The 17038-nt window shown below is 45.7% G+C and overlaps 1 protein-coding gene and 2 pseudogenes across 3 annotated transcripts in view; all 3 read right to left on the bottom strand.

Annotated features, from left to right (window-relative positions):
- Positions 1–17038, bottom strand: part of mecom (MDS1 and EVI1 complex locus) — a 462101-nt gene that overhangs the window by 213411 nt on the left and 231652 nt on the right. The window lies entirely within an intron of this gene.
- Positions 6844–7022, bottom strand: LOC139266524 (U2 spliceosomal RNA; annotated as a pseudogene).
- On the bottom strand, positions 7157–7391 carry LOC139266331 (U2 spliceosomal RNA; annotated as a pseudogene).

Here is a 17038-nt window from a genome sequence, read left to right as displayed (position 1 = left end):
ATTTCTTCTCCCAGAGGGTTGTGAATCTGTGGAATTCTCTGCCCAAGGAAGCAGTTGAGGCTAGCTCATTGAATGTATTCAAGTCACAGATAGATAGATTTTTAACCAATAAGGGAATTAAGGGTTATGGGGAGCGGGCGGGTAAGTGGAGCTGAATCCACGGCCAGATCAGCCATGATCTTGTTGAATGGCGGAGCAGGCTCGAGGGGCTAGATGGCCTACTCCTGTTCCTAATTCTTATATTCTTATGTTCTTATGTTCTTTCAAAGAGCCGACTCAGGTTCAATGGGCTGAATGGCCTCCTTCTGTGCTGTATTATTTTTTGATTCTATGATTAGCATTGCCCCAATAGTCTTACCGCCCAAATCCACCAGCAAGTGGCCAATGGGCGTCAGCGGGATGCCAAGTGGCAGGAGACCGATGCTTGGAATCTGAAGGAATTACATAAGTGGTTGGGAAAGGAATCGGGCGGGCCTTGTGATTTGAGGAGGGGAGGAAGCCCAGGACAGAGGAGGCCCAAACATTCCTTGTGGGGCTGCTCCTCCTGACCCCACAAGGAATGTAGAATCAAGAAAATCCACTTACCTTTCTAGGCCTCTTCTGGTCCCAGGTCCTTTAGGTTGGCTTGACGATTATGAACTGCAAGTCTCCGGTTAAAATTGCAGTCATGCCCGATGACATCATCGGAGCGCGATCTGAATATTTAAAGAAGGACTCCGTTGACTTCCGATGGGGATCCCCCTTGCCTGCTCAGTAGAGCGAGTTACTATTGGAACTTGCAGGAAGGCAGTGGGATCGGTGTGGGTGAGTCCCATAGGCCCATCTAACTGCCTGCTCGCCTGGTTTCTGTCGAGCGGCAGGGTTAAAACCGGCCTTGATTTAAAATAACAAATATTAGGGAGTGATTTTTCAGGTGGTAGTCTTATGACAAGGTTCAGAAAATGATTATAAACTAGTCTCGTAACACTCCCACACTTCATGATGTCATCTGAGCCCTGAGATTGGATTTTTGTTGCCTCTCCCAGTTAGATATTATGCTTGATGTATTCGCTATTTAAAAGTAGAATTACTGCTTTGATCTGTGTTACATAGGGCCTCTGGTAGTTGGCTATTTTAAACAAAAACATCGACACTGCTGCTATAACTAAAATTCAAAAGGAATGGAATGATCTACAGTTGAGCTTTACATTCCATATTATGCAGAATTAAGATCTTCTTCCTAAATCTCATATCAGTGTGTTGGTGTTGCCAATATCAGATAAAACCAGTACATCCCTTTCAACATGCAAATAAAAACCTGTCCTTCAAAGCCTTGCAGCCAAAGGTAAAGTTGATTGTCGTCAGTTTAGTACTGGAAGGCACAGGTGCGTAATTTACTGAATCACCTTTCAGCCAACCACCTTGCCCTTGTTACTTGGGCCGTACTTTTGTTTGGAATTTGTTTGGAGCAAGGTTAAGTTCATTGCGTGAAAAAACATCGTGATCTGTGCAAGCCTGCGTTCTATCTGAGCACATGCATGGATGCTAGCACTGAATGCACATGAATGAGACTAATCATGAGCACAAAAGTCAGCATGCAACAAACCCCAAAGGATGAGCCCATTATCTCTGCACCATCTCTACCATGTCCAGATCACAGATGTCCAACTTTCATCATTCTTTTCCCGGCTTGCTGCTCCACCAACCTCAACCGAGAGAATACATCTTGTAGTTGCTATCTTGAATTTAATCGCGATTATTTGGACTTTGAACAAAATAGTCTCTCTTTTTTTTTTTGGCTGTTTTGAACGGTTTCTAAGGAATAGTGATAACAAAAGGACGTGTTGAAATGATACTTTGCCAGCTTTGAATGATGTTCAGCCAAGACATGGGAAATGCTTCCAGCTGTGTGTCCTGTACACACTCTACATATCGTTTCTTTTTAGGGCTTCCTTCAACTTTATAAGATAATTTTTCTCATTCTCATTCCATCTGTCTCTTTGCTTTTTAAATTGAACAGCTTGAGTACATCACAGAGAGTTTGAATATGATCTCTGGTATGATTGGTTCTATTGCAAACAGTTTTTACAATATTGGCCTGCCAACGTCATTTTGTTGGCTATTTTGAATGTTTTGTCGTCAGAAAAGTATTGCTGGGACCATGGAAACATGGTGCCATTTAAACCAATTTATCTCAGATATATAATGTAGGATGTGAGGTTCAATAGCTCTTTTTGAGCTTTGCTTGAATTCCTTTTTGCACAGGTGGCAGAAACTGTGTGGAACCTTTCCTTGGCGATTAAGTTCGTTACTGACATCTGTGACTTTAGAAAGGTATTGTTAATGTTTATGACTGACACAAGGAACCTGAAAATATAATGCCCCTGCAAATCTTTCACAGACATCCTGAGTATTAATACTCATCTTAAATGATTGGACTTGCGAGTGTTGGCAAGGTTGTAAATGGGATGAATTCGGGTCCACGATAGGGTAAATCAGGGACACATGATCCATGGAAGGAATAGGCTTGCTGGGTTGAAAGGCATTTTTCTCAATTCTTGATTTCTTAGGGTCTTCTTCCGACGTCATAAAGCTTAATTTATGTTTCTCCTGCCTTCAGCTGGGAAAACTTGAAAAATGAGTTCATTACTTGAAATGCTTTGATACCGCCGTTAATTTCTTCCTCCTCTTTTTTTTGAAAGTCCAGTTCATCTCCCCGCTGTGTGCTATGCTCTCTATTTCTTTTTCATTGTCACTTATTATTAAAATGTCTTTGTTTATTTATACAGGGGTCTGGATCCTTTTGGCCCAAGTTAAAGTTAGCAATCTGATAAGTTTTCACTGAATCGTTACCAAACAGTCTGTCACCTGCCCCTTGGCACTTTCTAGATGCTGCACCTCAAGATAGATGGATCAATAATGTTATGTCTGGAAGCAACCTGCTGAACAACACACCCGCTGAGTAATTATATTGTCTTGCATCTCACATAAGGGAGGTAAATACCCATTCTGAACCATTTAATGCTTCCAGCCAGTTTGGACACTGCCTCTGGCTGCCTGCAATTGGCGGTCACGCGCCGGTGCAGAATGGCCGGCGAGTCTCTGCGGAGGGGCCGGCATTTTGAAAATTGCCCTTCCGGGACCGCTCCGCCCGTTTTACTGCCGTGGCGTGCATACCGCTGATGCTTTACCGACTGGTGGGGATCCCTTCCCGAAATTGCCCCTTGGGAAATTGCCCCTTTCCCGGAATTGTCCCGCAGGAGCAGCGTTGCCGCCGGTCAATGCCCCGGATAGCTTTTGCTGTCGGTGCACTCTCTGCGGCCCGGCCGCCCTTAAAGGGAAGGTGGCGCTGCCAGCAAAGCCATCTTATTCTTTTTTGTTGGCCGACTGCCAGGTCAGGCCGACAATTATAGCCGCGGGTTCAGCTGGGCCGCCAACAGGCAGCCTGGCACACCCCCCCCCCCCCACTCCCTTGGGTGCCAGGGTGCTGGTACGGCCAAAACCATCCCTGGTGGCCCAGTGTTTGTCACTGAAATGGCTCCAGAGTTCGCAGCGGCTTTTCCCTTTAACTGAAGGGGAGAGACATTGCGACATGTCAAAGTGATGACATCATCAGCGGCGCTGAAGACTGACAGCGTCGGTTACTCCACCCCGCCTCCGCTCCCGCCCGCTCATGATGGCCACTCTGCCCTGCCTCCACTTCCGTCTCCATAATGAGGACATTTCCGCCGCTCAAAAAAAATCCCTGAAGTGCTGAATTTCGACGGGTTAGGTGCCCATGTCTGGAGCGGACGGAACACATCATAACTGGTAGGTGCGCCTCGTTTCGGGTGCTGGGCAATTTCAGTCACTTAAGCCAAGGGATGAACAAATTCAACAACAAACTTAAGAAAGCATGGAATCAGAAGAGGCCATTCAGCGCATCAAGCCATTTCCTTCCACAGGTTTGAGGCTAATTCTGCAAGCCCTGCATCATGAAGCTACCTTCATAGAAACATAGAAACATAGAAAATAGGTGCAGGAGTAGGCCATTCGGCCCTTCGAGCCTGCACCGCCATTCAATGAGTTCATGGCTGAACATGCAACTTCAGTGCCCCCATTCCTGCTTTCTCGCCATACCCCTTGATCCCCTTAGTAGTAAGGACTACATCTAACTCTTTTTTGAATATATTTAGTGAATTGGCCTCAACAACTTTCTGTGGTAGAGAATTCCATAGGTTCACCACTCTGGGTGAAGAAGTTTCTCCTCATCTCGGTCCTAAATGGCTTACCCCTTATCCTTAGACTGTGACCCCTGGTTCTGGACTTCCCCAACATTGGGAACATTCTTCCTGCATCTAACCTGTCTAAACCCATCAGAATTTTAAACATATCTTATTAATTTGCTACCTTGCTACCACATGGAGTAATTGAGACAAATAGCATAGATGTATTTAAGGGGGAAGCTAGATAAGCACATGAAAGGAATAGAAGGATATGCTGATAGGGTTAAATGTAGTGTGAGATGAGGCTCGTGTGGAGCATAAACACTGGCGTGGACCCGTTGGGCCAAACGGCCAATTTCTTTGCTGTAAATTCTATGTAATACTCTGCAACTCCTCAACTCACCAGCAGAATTGAAACATGTTAGGAAAGGGGAATAAAGGGAAATGGGATCAAGGTGTGCTTTTGGGATTAGGATTACTGCTCGTGTGGAGGATAAACATCAACTACTTAAGTCGAATGGTTAGTGGGTTATGTTCTGCATCGTCACATTTGTGGCATGATTCAAATTTACATTTTTTCTGAAGTATTTTGTGACCACATGCATTGCTGTGTGGAGCTAATTTGCTATTTAAAAAAAAAAAGTGCGCTCATGGAAAGTACAAACCTCCCATTGTGCAAATGGAGACAAACCTTTTGGGCTAGAAATTCGTCTCGGGAAGTGGCGCAAAAGGGGCGGTATCAGATCGGCCATTCCACATCAGTGGAACTGAATATCAGGCGCCGGGTATAATTGGCGTCTGATTCTCAAACGCCTGTTTTGCCCCACCACCCAAGACGAATTTCTCGGCCTTTATCTCTGTATGTCATATTGGTTAGAGCTGCTTAGTAGACAGCATGCATTGTGCATGCTGCGGCCAAACTTTTGCTTCCATTATTGCGAAACCTGGAGGAACAGGGACGCTCTGAGCCAACTAATCTTGCTGACCGCCTCCCCCCCCCCCAGTCCCATGAGTGGCGAGCTGTCTGCGGGGCCGCGATGGCGTCCACAGCTCGCTGGTACTATCCTAACGAGGCCAGTGCACTAATTTGCCATGGTCCTGCAGTCGGCCTCATTAGGCGGGTGTTGCGTGCGTTGCACCGGGACCACGACCCGATTGGGGCGTGAGCTCATTTTTAGGCACAAAGGTTTTTTCACCTAAAGAGAGATGACTGACAGAAACTGAAATGTAACCGTTTCTGGTTGAACTGTTGCCATCTTTGGACTCTGTAACTCTCTAATCAGACCGTATCCAGTACTACTGCATGTGTGCGACTGCAGATGTAACATGCTGCACAGATAATAAGATCTTTGTGCTAGTGACATCTAGGAGGACACAGGAGGAAGTGTGTTCAAAAGAAGCAATTCATCACAGGTGCCAGTTTTGGCTCAGTGGTATTGGTCTTGTCTTTTAGTCAGAAGGTCATGGGTTCAAGCCTCAATCTTAGCTGACATTTCAGTGCAATACTTTTGGGTGAGACATTAAACCGAGGTCCTATCTTCCGTCCTTTCCGCCTATTTACACCTCCGTAACATTGCCCGTCTCTGACCCTGCCTCAGCTCATCTGCTGCTGAAACCCTCATCCGTGCCTTTGTTTCCTCGAAACTTGACTACTCCAATGCACTCCTGGCTGGCCTCCCACATTCTACACTACGTAAACTTGAGGTCATCCAAAACTCGGCAACCGTGTCCTAACTCGCACCAAGTCCCGATCACCCTTCACCCCTGTGCTCGCTGAACTACATTGGCTCCCGGTTAAGCAATGCCTCGATTTCAAAGTTTGCATCCTTGTTTACAAATCCCAAATCCCTCTATGGCCTCGCCCCTCCCTATCTCTGTAATCTCTTTCAGCCTCACAACCCCCACAAGATGTCTGTGCTCCTCAAATTCTGCCCTCTGGAGCATCCCTGATTATAATCACTCAACCATTGGTGGCCGTGCCTTCAGCTGTTTAGGCCCCAAGCTCTGGAACTCCCTAAACCTCTCCGTCTCTCTATCCTCCTTTAAGATGCTCCTTAAAACCTACCTGTTTCTGCCGTAATTTGTTCTTACTGGCTCAGTGTCAAATTTATTTGTTTTGTCTTTTAACACTCCTGTGAAGCACCTTGGAACATTTCAAGGCGCTATATAAATAAAAGTTGTAGTTGTTGTTGTCTCAGGTGGACGAAAAAGAGCAGGCGAGTTCTCCCGCTGTCCTGGCCAACATTTATCCCTCAACCAAGCCACTAATACAGTTAATTGGTCATTTATGTCATTGCAGTTTGTGGGAGCTTGCTGTTCACAAATTGTTTGCTGGAGTTCTCTAGATCACAACAGTGACCACACTTCAAAAGTAATTCACTGTCTGTGAAGCACTTTGGGATGTCTGGGGCTGTGAAAGGTGCTATATAAATGCAAGTTCTTTCCTTTCCGCCTCTCTCCCTCTCTTTCTTCCTTTAAGATGCTCCTTGAAACCTATGGGGTGGAAATTCGGTTGCGCTGTAGTTGAGGGGGTGTCCCGGGCGGAGTGGTAAAGTTTGCAGTGGCAAATTTTTTTAATCCAATTTCGTTCCAGATCAACTCTAACGCCAAAGATCACTTTGCGCCAATGTGTTTGATCTTAGGCCAAAAGGCCGAGAGGCGAAGTTGCACCGTTCCTGGAAATATTGCAATACCAGGTCGGTGCCTGGAGTGGACGGGGCAAGCCCCTGATCCAGCTCCCTGTCCAAAAATCAATTCAATATCATGTCCCCATCGGGGATATTAAACTGATAAGAACAGATACTACACTTGATCGTGGCCAAAAGGCTGAGAAGTTTGCAGCGGCAAATTTTTTATTTTTTTTGAAATTCGTAGCCAATCGTTCCAATTCTTTGTCAAATCACAAACGCCAGAGGTCACCTTGCACACATCAAGGATCACTCTGCGCCAATGCTCTTAGCCAAAAGGCCGAGAGCCACTGCACCGTTCCTGGAAGAACTGCAATACCAGGTTCGTGCCATGGAGGTGGATGGGTCAGGTCCCCCACACACCTCCGTGGAGGTGGATGGGTCAAGCCACCCCACCCACCTCCTGTTTCCAAAAAAGCAAGCATATACCTTCCTGACCAGGGAGAAACCACCCGGAGGTCATGGTGACTGGTCAGAAACGGTACTACACTTGATCTTAGCCAAAAGGCCGAGAAGCAAATGGTTTGCGTCTGCCGCCGGTAAGTTCATTGGCCGGGTTCAGAGTTTGGAGCAGAGCACTAAGGGAGGCATTCCACACCTCTTTTAGGGCGCTAGGGCTGGCTGAGCAACTGAAAATTCCGAGCTAAACAGCCTCAACAAAGGCCTGGGAAAAAAGAAAACCTGAAACAAAAGCATTCCAAATACAGAGCTCACTCCACCACAACATAAATCGCAATTTGTTTTTTTAAAAAAAACAATCACACTTACTGGAGGTCGACATTACTTGCCTCACTGTGGCCCCGACAGCTTGGAAGGCCTGCTTTCATAAGCGTTCCCACCAGGGTGCGCTACGGAGCACTACGGGTAGGGTGGCAACTAAAAGTTGAGCTGGTGTCGCTACCAGGGGCGTTGCACACGGCTCTCCTCTCCCAGGCGCTATTGCACCACGCCCCGCCGATACCGGCACTGAATGTCCCGGCGCAGCGCTGGGAGCTGGCCGCCCAGGCGCAAGTGCTTTCTGCTGACATTGCCGCCCCTGCGGAGTGCTAAGAGGGACGGCAGAAGACCGAATTTCTACCCTCATCTCTTTGACCAAGCTTTTGGTCATCTGCCTCGGTTGTCAAATTCTATTTTGTAACGCTCCTGTGAAGCGCCTTGGGATGTTTTTCTACGTTACAGGCGCTATATAAATACAAGTTGTTGTCTTTCTTGAGATGATGTTATAAATCACAAGACTGAAGCTATTGATTGATGTTATCTTAAATACCAGGCGTTTTACTGCCTCCAGTCTGTGTTATTATGTATAACATGTACAGATGAAGTTTATAGAGTATGATTTGATTCTGTATTTGGGAAGATGTTCCTTGTTGATTGCGGGTATCACAGTAATAAAAAGGTTAGCTGATAACAGTAAAGTCACATGATTGGATCAGAAGTGATGCTGAGTTTTATTTCATTCTGTATCACAGGGGAAAGGATGAAATTCTATAAACTTACAATTTGGGTGTCAGATCAGTATAAACCGACCTCGAGCACAAAATGCAACTGGCTTGTGAACAACTTTGAAATGACACTGTGGCTTAGTCGTGTTTCTGCTTGTAAATAGTGAGGATACTTGAAAGCCCACCAGAGTTGTGGACCCTGCCACAATCTATAAATGTTCAGCAGCTGATAGAACGGGGAGTGAAGCGTTAGTTGTGAAAAAGACCTTTGGGCTTATTATACCATGGGACACGATGGTCCAGCTACACAAGAACAGCTTTTGCTGCTGTGATTTCCAAGAAATTGTGATGACACTGTATTTCATAACATATCCAGACACATCCTGCCTCTTAGACAGGCAGATAGTTGCTTCATTTAATTACAGCCTTTCAAAATAAATCTTAAAATTTGTGCTAAATCTTTAGACATCAAAGAAAAAAAACAACCGCACATTGTATTCCCAAATTACTTCCTCAGTACATTTATCAAGCTTGTGATAGATATCACGGTTACTACACCCAAGCAAGGCCATGATACCATTCCTTTCTCACTATTGTGTTTGAGCAAATCCTGTCATATTTTTAGCAAATCAGCTTTTTTGTTACAATGGGCTGGAACTTGCACGCATAGTGTTCCTCTATGCAGTCCCCCATATATAGACACAGCCAAATAATTTAGAAAGACATGTACATAAACAGGGGTCAACTTCAATCTAACCCACCCGTCAGGACTCTGACGGGATCGGGTTGCAACGTTGGATTCACACCCACCCGGTTTCACCTTCCATTGAGGTTAGCGGAGAGTAATATCGGGCATGGTGTAAAACCGACATTGTACCCGACGCCTGGGTTTCCTGCCCGGCAAGTTCATTTATAATTACCCCAATAGAAAGGGAGAGAGAAAGAAAGGCAGACAGACAGACACACACACGCAAAGAAAGAAAGAGAAACACACATTGAAAGCAAGAGACCGAGAAGGACACGGGGGGGGGGGGGAGGGGGGAAAGCAAATTTGCCCTGTTTTGCGATGCCTGTTAGCGCTCCCGGGGAGGCACGTTACCGGCTCCTGTGGAATTGCGCGGCAGTTAGCGGAGGCGCCCCGGCGATGACATCATCGACGTTCGCGGTGACCCCTTAGCGCCACGCGCCTGTCCCTTCCCGCCCCGCGGCGGATATTGTCCTGCCATGAACGGTGTCAGCTCCAGCCTCGCGGGTCATGAACCAGGCTGACATCTGCTTGCGGGGCGGAAGTTAAAGGGGAGGTGGGGAGCGCCCCGTGCCGCCATCTTGCCGGTTCGGCCGACTCACCGGTCGGCCTGACTTCTGCATCGCTTTTGCGTGGTCCGGGTCGCAATCATGCAGCCCGGCACTCCGCTTTGGGGGGTCCAGCGGAGGCCATCAGAGGCCCGGCATAGTGTGCAGCTGCCCCTCCCTTTTAACGGAAGGGGCGGGGCGTTGAAATGCGTCAGTGCTACGCAGAGCAGTTGCATAGCGCTGACTAACTTGCCCAATAGCGTCCCTGCAGGATGTGGAGCGCACGAGATAGTGCTCCATTTCCTGTGAGGGGCGGTCACCGCAATTTTGCGGATGGGACAGGACTTCCACGCCGGGCGCAGGAAGTCACGCTCCGAGTTGGTTACCGCCCCCTATCGGGGCGCCGGGGAATTTCTCCCTCACAGTCTGCTCAGGACACACACCCAGGAAACAGTGAAAATAAGCAACACTGTGTATTCTTGGTTCTATTTTGTTCGAGATGACAGAGGCAGTGTGTCTCTAACTTTTCATCAGTCACCACCTTGTCAGAATAATCTACAGCAGATTAGGTTCTTAAAGAACTCATGATTGATTTGTATACTATCTTCATTTACACAATTAAGACCATTTTGGGGCAATTTGTTTCTTTTGCAAAAACACTGCTCCCGTCTTTCAACTGGGCCTCTGTGAACTAAATGCAGAGTGATGCAGTGTTCTGAAACACTAATACGAACAATCAAAAGTTGTGAAAAACGAGATGGCTTGAAATAATGGGATTTTATGATGAGTCTCCTTTTAACACAGATGAAAGTTGCCATGTTAAATAAAAACACACAGCTCTCAGGCAGCCCAGGTGTCTGCTTACGCTGGAGCATTCTGGGTTAGATTGCTTTATGCCAGAAAAAGAAGTCCTTTGTTCTCTGCATGATGTTATCTATATGTACTTTTCATGGAGTTGTGTGTTATTTTGATACCAATCAGCACTCTGTGAAGAATTAAAAAAAAATGTTTAAACGCAAGCCCATAAAACAAGCTCAGGCAATATTTTCTTTCGATGTGCTTCTGAATCTCATTAGATAATATTAAATTTATAACATTGCAAGGCTTCCCATGCATCGGGTATTCATAAAAGAATGGCACTAAAAGTCAGAAAATAACCAGATGCTAAATTCCTAAAAAGGCATTTTGGCACCTGGCCTAAAAGAGCCAAATTATTATAATGGCCCAGATTTTGCTGGAGCGCGGCATCTTGTGACATCCCCTGTTCGGTAGACTTGTTCCTGCATGTTTAGGTTTTAAATCTTTTGCCCACAAAATTGCTGGAAGTGTGAGCTGGTAATGGAGGGGTGAGGGCAACAGGGCATCTGGGACCTTGGTGACCAAAAAGGACAAACAGTGTGTCTCCTGAACCAATGAGATTAAAGGATTGAGAAATGAACAGAGGCAGGACTCAGAAGGAAGGTGAATTAGAGTGGGTGAATTCAATGTCAAATCAGGTGCAGAAAGAAAAATAAAGAGAGGGAAAGAAACATTGGATTATGAGAGAAAAAAAAATAAGGACAAAAAGGAAAAGAAAGAAAAAAAAAGTTTTAAATTAAAATTTGACATTTTTTTAAAACTCGAACAATAATTTACAACTTGAAAGATTTAAACTCCACACATTTAATTCTTCACTTTCTGGGAACGAGAGGTTGATTGGAATGCATTAACAATTATCATGTCGTTAAAAAGGTAGTTATGCTGTTACTTACTAGACTTAAGGGGAATCAAGGGATATGGGGCTAGATTTTCCATTTTTTTGCATGCTTAACGCCCATTTAACGTCCATTTTACCACTGAAATGACATTTAACACCCATATATCGCCTAGTTAGCCACAAAATGGAAACTAATGGGCATTTTTCGGAAACTTATTGGCGAGCATTACTTTCCCCACGTGCGCAACGCCGGGAAAATATTATATCGCCCGCCCACTTTTTTTGAGCGGAATCATCAGAATGGGCAAAATCAACGGCCATAATATCGGCCAGCATTAGTTTCCGCACGGAATTATCGCCGAGATTCAACAATACCGATCGGCCACTTTTTTTTGTCGTAAAGATCACATTTGCCGAAACTAACGGCCAGGAGATCGCCCAGCGTCACTTTTACCACCTCGCATACATAGCGGCCACAATATCGCTCGCCCAAAACACCGCCCGGAAAAAGTGGAACTAACAGGAACTAATCACAGCGTTATAGACGCCATGTTCTACATCACATATCGCATCATTTAAAAGGCTGCTCTAGTTCAACCTCGGGGGAATTCGGATGTACTCTGGAGGTGATGTGAACATCTTTACAAACATCTTTATCACACTGTGAATGACTGGAATTTAATAGGTGTCTTTGTCAGGACATGCATTCTTTGTGACCAATCGGTGGAAAACAGAGAGCTATTGCAATGAGGCCTGTTCTTTCTCACCCACCCTTGATGACCAATTACATGCTGCATACTCAAGATGGCTGAAGGTACGCTCCACAGCATTATGTGCCCAATGTAAGATGTGCCAGACTGATGAGGAGGACCAGACATTACATCCCCCGCAAGTAGGGAGAAGCAGTCTTACCTCGACTTGCCCGACACCACCTGGCTTCGGAGACTGCGCTTCCTCAAAGAGGTTATCACTGAGGTATGCCAGCTCATAAGAGAAGATCTGCAGCCTGCCAGCACCATCAGTACTGCACTGTCCGTCGAGGCCAAAGTCACTGCGGCACTGTCGTTCTATGCCTCGGGTTCTTTTCAGGCCTCAGCAGGCGACATTTGCGGACTTTCTCAGCATGCCACACATTGCGGCATTAGACAGCTCACTGAAGCCCTGTACGCATGCAGGAGGGACTTGATCAGCTTCCCTATAACCAAGGAGGCACAGAGTGAGAGGGCTCTAGGATTCTCCAGAATTGCAAACTTCCCCAAGGTGCAGGGAGCAATAGACTGTACGCACATCGCGATGCGGCACCTTTTCAGGATGCAGAGGTTTTCAGGAACCGCAAGTGATTCCATTCCCTGAATGTCCAACTTGTTGTTGACCACCAGCAAATTATACTGGCAGTGAATTTCCGGGCAGCATCCATGATGCTCACATCCTGCATGAGAGCACTGTATCTGACTTGTTTAACAATCAGCCACAAGGTCAATGCTTGGTGACAAAGGATATGGCCTCGCCACCTGGCTGATGACCCCCCTGCGTGACACCTACACCTAAGCCGAGAGGCGATACAACGAGAGCCACAGAGCCACTCGCAATATCGTGGAGAAAATCATTGGAGTGCTTAAGCAATACTTTAGATGCCTGGACCACTCAGGCGGCGAGCTCCAATACCACCCTGAGCAGATAGCTCAATTCATGGTGGTGTGCTCCATGCTGCACAATTTGGCTATTAGGGGGGGGACAAGAATTGCCTGATGAGTCTGACAGTCCACCTCACCAGAGAGAGGAAGAGGAGGACGAGGAGGCAGAGGCTGACATCAGCCCAGACAATCAGGCTGATGGTGAAGCCATGCCCCTGCCCCCCTGTAGACCGCATGAAAGGCCTATGGTGGCATGATAGCTGCAAGTGCCTTACTTCAGGAGCTCATCAATGAGCTCTTTGCCTGAAAGAACTTTGGTGTTATTTACAAGCCTGACACACTGCTGGGTGTGCAGGTCATATATCACCTTGGTGACAGTTAAAGTTTAAGTTGATTGAAGTTAAGTGCAATTATACCCCTTGATGTTAAGGAATCACCAGCGTGTAATGGTGCAGCAATCTGAGCCAATGTGAACAAGGTTTTGTTAAATAAAAAACATTTAAACCGAACATTTGTCTGAAATCATCAGTATTTCTGTAAAAACCAATCCTCTCCCCCACTTCTCCTCCCCACCTCTACCCCTTCCCATTCTGCTCCTGACTCCAAGCCGCCTGGCTGAGGAGCTCCTCAGGTGATGCTTCATTGTGGGGGGGGGGGGTGGGGGATTGATGGCCGAACTGCTGCTTGGACGAAAAAAGGGAGAAGATGGTCCCGAGGTGGGAAGATGCTCCGAGCCAGAAGCAAGATATTGCTCCTGGCTCTGATGTGTCGTTGGCAATGGGGTGCGTCACCTTGGGGTGCAGTGCGATGCTCTGGGACCACTGGGAGCCCTCTGTCACCAGTGTTCATGGCTACCAGCTCCAGGCCTCCTCCATCCCTTCCATGTTATATATTATTTGTTGGACAAAAACTCGGTGCCAACTATGTTCTTGGTGCTTAGTAGGCTTTTTGCTGCTGGTGAATCTCCCTCGTGCCTCCCACAACAGCCAGACAAGCACACACCACAGCCACACACGCTTTCAGTCCCTCTCAGCTCCCTCTCTCTCTGTCTCCTCTTCTGTGCATGTCATGATGACCCTTGACCTCCTGAATCACGGGAATCGAGCGTTGCCATGCCATTGCTAAAGACGGTGACACTTTACAGCAGAAGGTCAGAGAGATTTAGCACTACCGCCCATTTCATAATCGCTCGCGGTAACGCCCATTTTCAAAAATGGAGACTAGGTGCTTTGAGAACGGGCGTGAAGCCGGCGATCTGAAAACTCATTTTTACCGCCCACGCCGGAAATAACGTCCATTTTTGGGCGACCTGCACAAAAGTGTAAAATCTAGTCCATGGAGATCGAGCGGGAAATTTGAGCTGAGATTGATGATCAGCCATGATCTCATTGAATGGCGGAGCAAGTGCGAAGGGCCATAGGGCCTTCTCCTGTTCCTGTTTCTTATGTTTTTATGTTCTGATGTTCTTAACTTTCTGTGGCAAGTTTAATGGTTAATTAATGTGCAAGCTGAAAAACTTGACGAATATCACGGCGAGGTTAAGGGCGAGATACCAGAGGAGCGCCGCAAATCGGCCAGAAACTTGTGACAAGACCTCTTCCTCGCCGCAAGTTGTTGGCAGATTTGGACATTAATAACGGTGATTGTCGTTCATATACCATTATTTTTCAGCAAATTCTGGGGCATGAGAACCAACTCTGTATGGAATAGAGGGGTTTTTAATTTGGTGTCCAATCATCAAATGTTAAAATGCAAGTGCTAAAAGGAGAAGTCAAGAGAAGCAATGAATTAGGAACACGAGATACTGTTAGGTACTGTAGGGGAAGGCTACTTTAGCTCAGCTCACAGTGCCATCTTTAAGAATTGTAAAAAAAATCTTTTGGGGAAGAAAAGTAAGTCACCCTGGAAATAAATTTAACATTTGAGATATTAAAATGGAAAATCTGATGAACTGGATTGATAACTATATCTTTGTCTCCTTCCAGCATATTAGCCATGATGTTGGAGAAATATTGGACCCAACTAACAGTTAAATTTTAAGCATTAAGAGGTAATATATTGGCATGGATAGAGGATTGGCTAACTAACAGAAAACAGAGAGTCGGGATAAATGGTTCATTCTCTGGTTGGCAACCAGTAACTAGTGGGGTGCCACAGGGATCAGTGCTGGGGCCTCAACTATTTACAATCTATATTAACGACTTGGAAGAAGGGACTGAGTGTAACGTAGCCAAGTTTGCTGACGATACAAAGATGGGAGGAAAAGCAATGTGTGAGGAGGACACAAAAAACCTGCAAAAGGACATAGACAGGCTAAGTGAGTGGGCAAAAATTTGGCAGATGGAGTATAATGTTGTAAAGTGTGAGGTCATGCACTTTGGCAGAAAAAAAATCAAAGCGCAAGTTATTATTTAATGAAGAGAGATTGCAAAGTGCTGCAGTACAGCGGGGCCTGGGGGTACTTCTGCATGAAACATAAAAGGATAGTATGCAGGTACAGCAAGTGATCAGGAAGGCCAATGGAATCTTGGCCTTTATTGCAAAGGGGATGGAGTATAAAAGCAGGGAAGTCTTGCTTCAGCTGTACAGGGTATTGGTGAGGCCACACCTGGAATACTGCGTGCAGTTTTGGTTTCCATATTTACAAAAAGATATAATTGCTTTGGAGGCAATTCAGAGAAGGTTCACAAGGTTGATTCTGGGGATGAGGGGGTTGACTTATGAGGAAATGTTGAGTAGGTTGGGCCTCTACTCATTGGAATTCAGAAGAATGAGAGGTGATCTTATCGAAACATATCAGATTATGAGGGAGCTTGACAAGGTGGATGCAGAGAGGATGTTTCCACTGATGGGGGAGGTGAGAACTAGAGGGCATGATCTTAGAATAAGGGGCTGCCCATTTTGAAACTGAGATGAGGAGAAATTTCTTCTCTCAGAGGGTTGTGAATCTGTGGAATTCGCTGTCTCAGAGAGCTGTGGAAACTGGGACATTGAATAAATTTAAGACAGAAATAGATAGTGTCTTAAACGATAAGGGGATAATGGGTTATGGGGAGCGGGCAGGGAAGTGGAGCTGAGTCCATGATCAGATCAGCCATGATCTTATTGAATGGCAGAGCAGGCTCAAGGGGCCATATGGCCTACTCCTGCTCCTATTTTTTATGTTCTTATGTTCATTAATGGGAGTAATTTTCACTGTCACTGCATGGGTGGCAAGCTGCCCATTATGGAACCCGCCTGGTTTTTGTCCCATTGATTTCAGGTGGCGAATTTGAAAATTACTGCCACTGATATGGTATGTCCAAGGTTTGTTCATTAATCTGTGCTCAGTTAGTTGATCTCAGCCTAAAGTATTGGACTTTCAACTTGGGGGTCTTGAGTTTAAGTTCTCATTTTCAGAGGCCAATCTTGCGACTTCTAGCTGCAGAACACTGAACTACCAACTAGATCTAAGATATATGAGTTGAGTATCAAGAGGGCAGCCTCATACCTTCAACTGCAGGATACTGCAGTTCTGATAGGGAGATTTCATACTAGCTTCCAGTCTCAACTGAGAATTGCACATGGATTACCCTGCATTGCAAGTTTTCCCATTTCAGAAGCAGTCATTTATGGGTGGAAATGAAGAATTGTTCCAGGACTCGGGGGTTTATTATTGTATTACTCAAATATGCATCCTGATAAACCAACTTAGGAGCTGTTGGTGAGGTTCATGATGTAAATGCACTTCATTCACTCTACTCCTTGGTCTAGAATGGCAACGATGTCAGTGAGATTGAGAAAATGGTAAAAGTAAACAAATGGAAATGGAAAAATAAATTTTTTGAAACAGAAGATAGAGTTAATTGAACATTTTAAAATTCAACGCTCAGATGCTGTAAATGCAATCATTTCTGAACTTAGAATCGGTGTCAGACTTTACATGAACATGGATCTCATTAAACTTTATTTCTGGTAGGGTAAAGCTCTCAGAGCGAAATTTTCCAACAGCTTCTCTCAATGGTACTTGATTGTGAGTCCTTCAAATCTTTTGTACCTTTGCTTACATTATTTTATTAAGCTCAACTTTCAGATTTTAAACGTCTGTTCCTTTCAGATGATC

Source organism: Pristiophorus japonicus, chromosome 6 (genome assembly GCF_044704955.1).
Source record: "Pristiophorus japonicus isolate sPriJap1 chromosome 6, sPriJap1.hap1, whole genome shotgun sequence".
NCBI classification, from domain to species: Eukaryota; Metazoa; Chordata; class Chondrichthyes; family Pristiophoridae; genus Pristiophorus; species Pristiophorus japonicus.
This window is presented reverse-complemented; position numbering and strand designations above follow the sequence as displayed.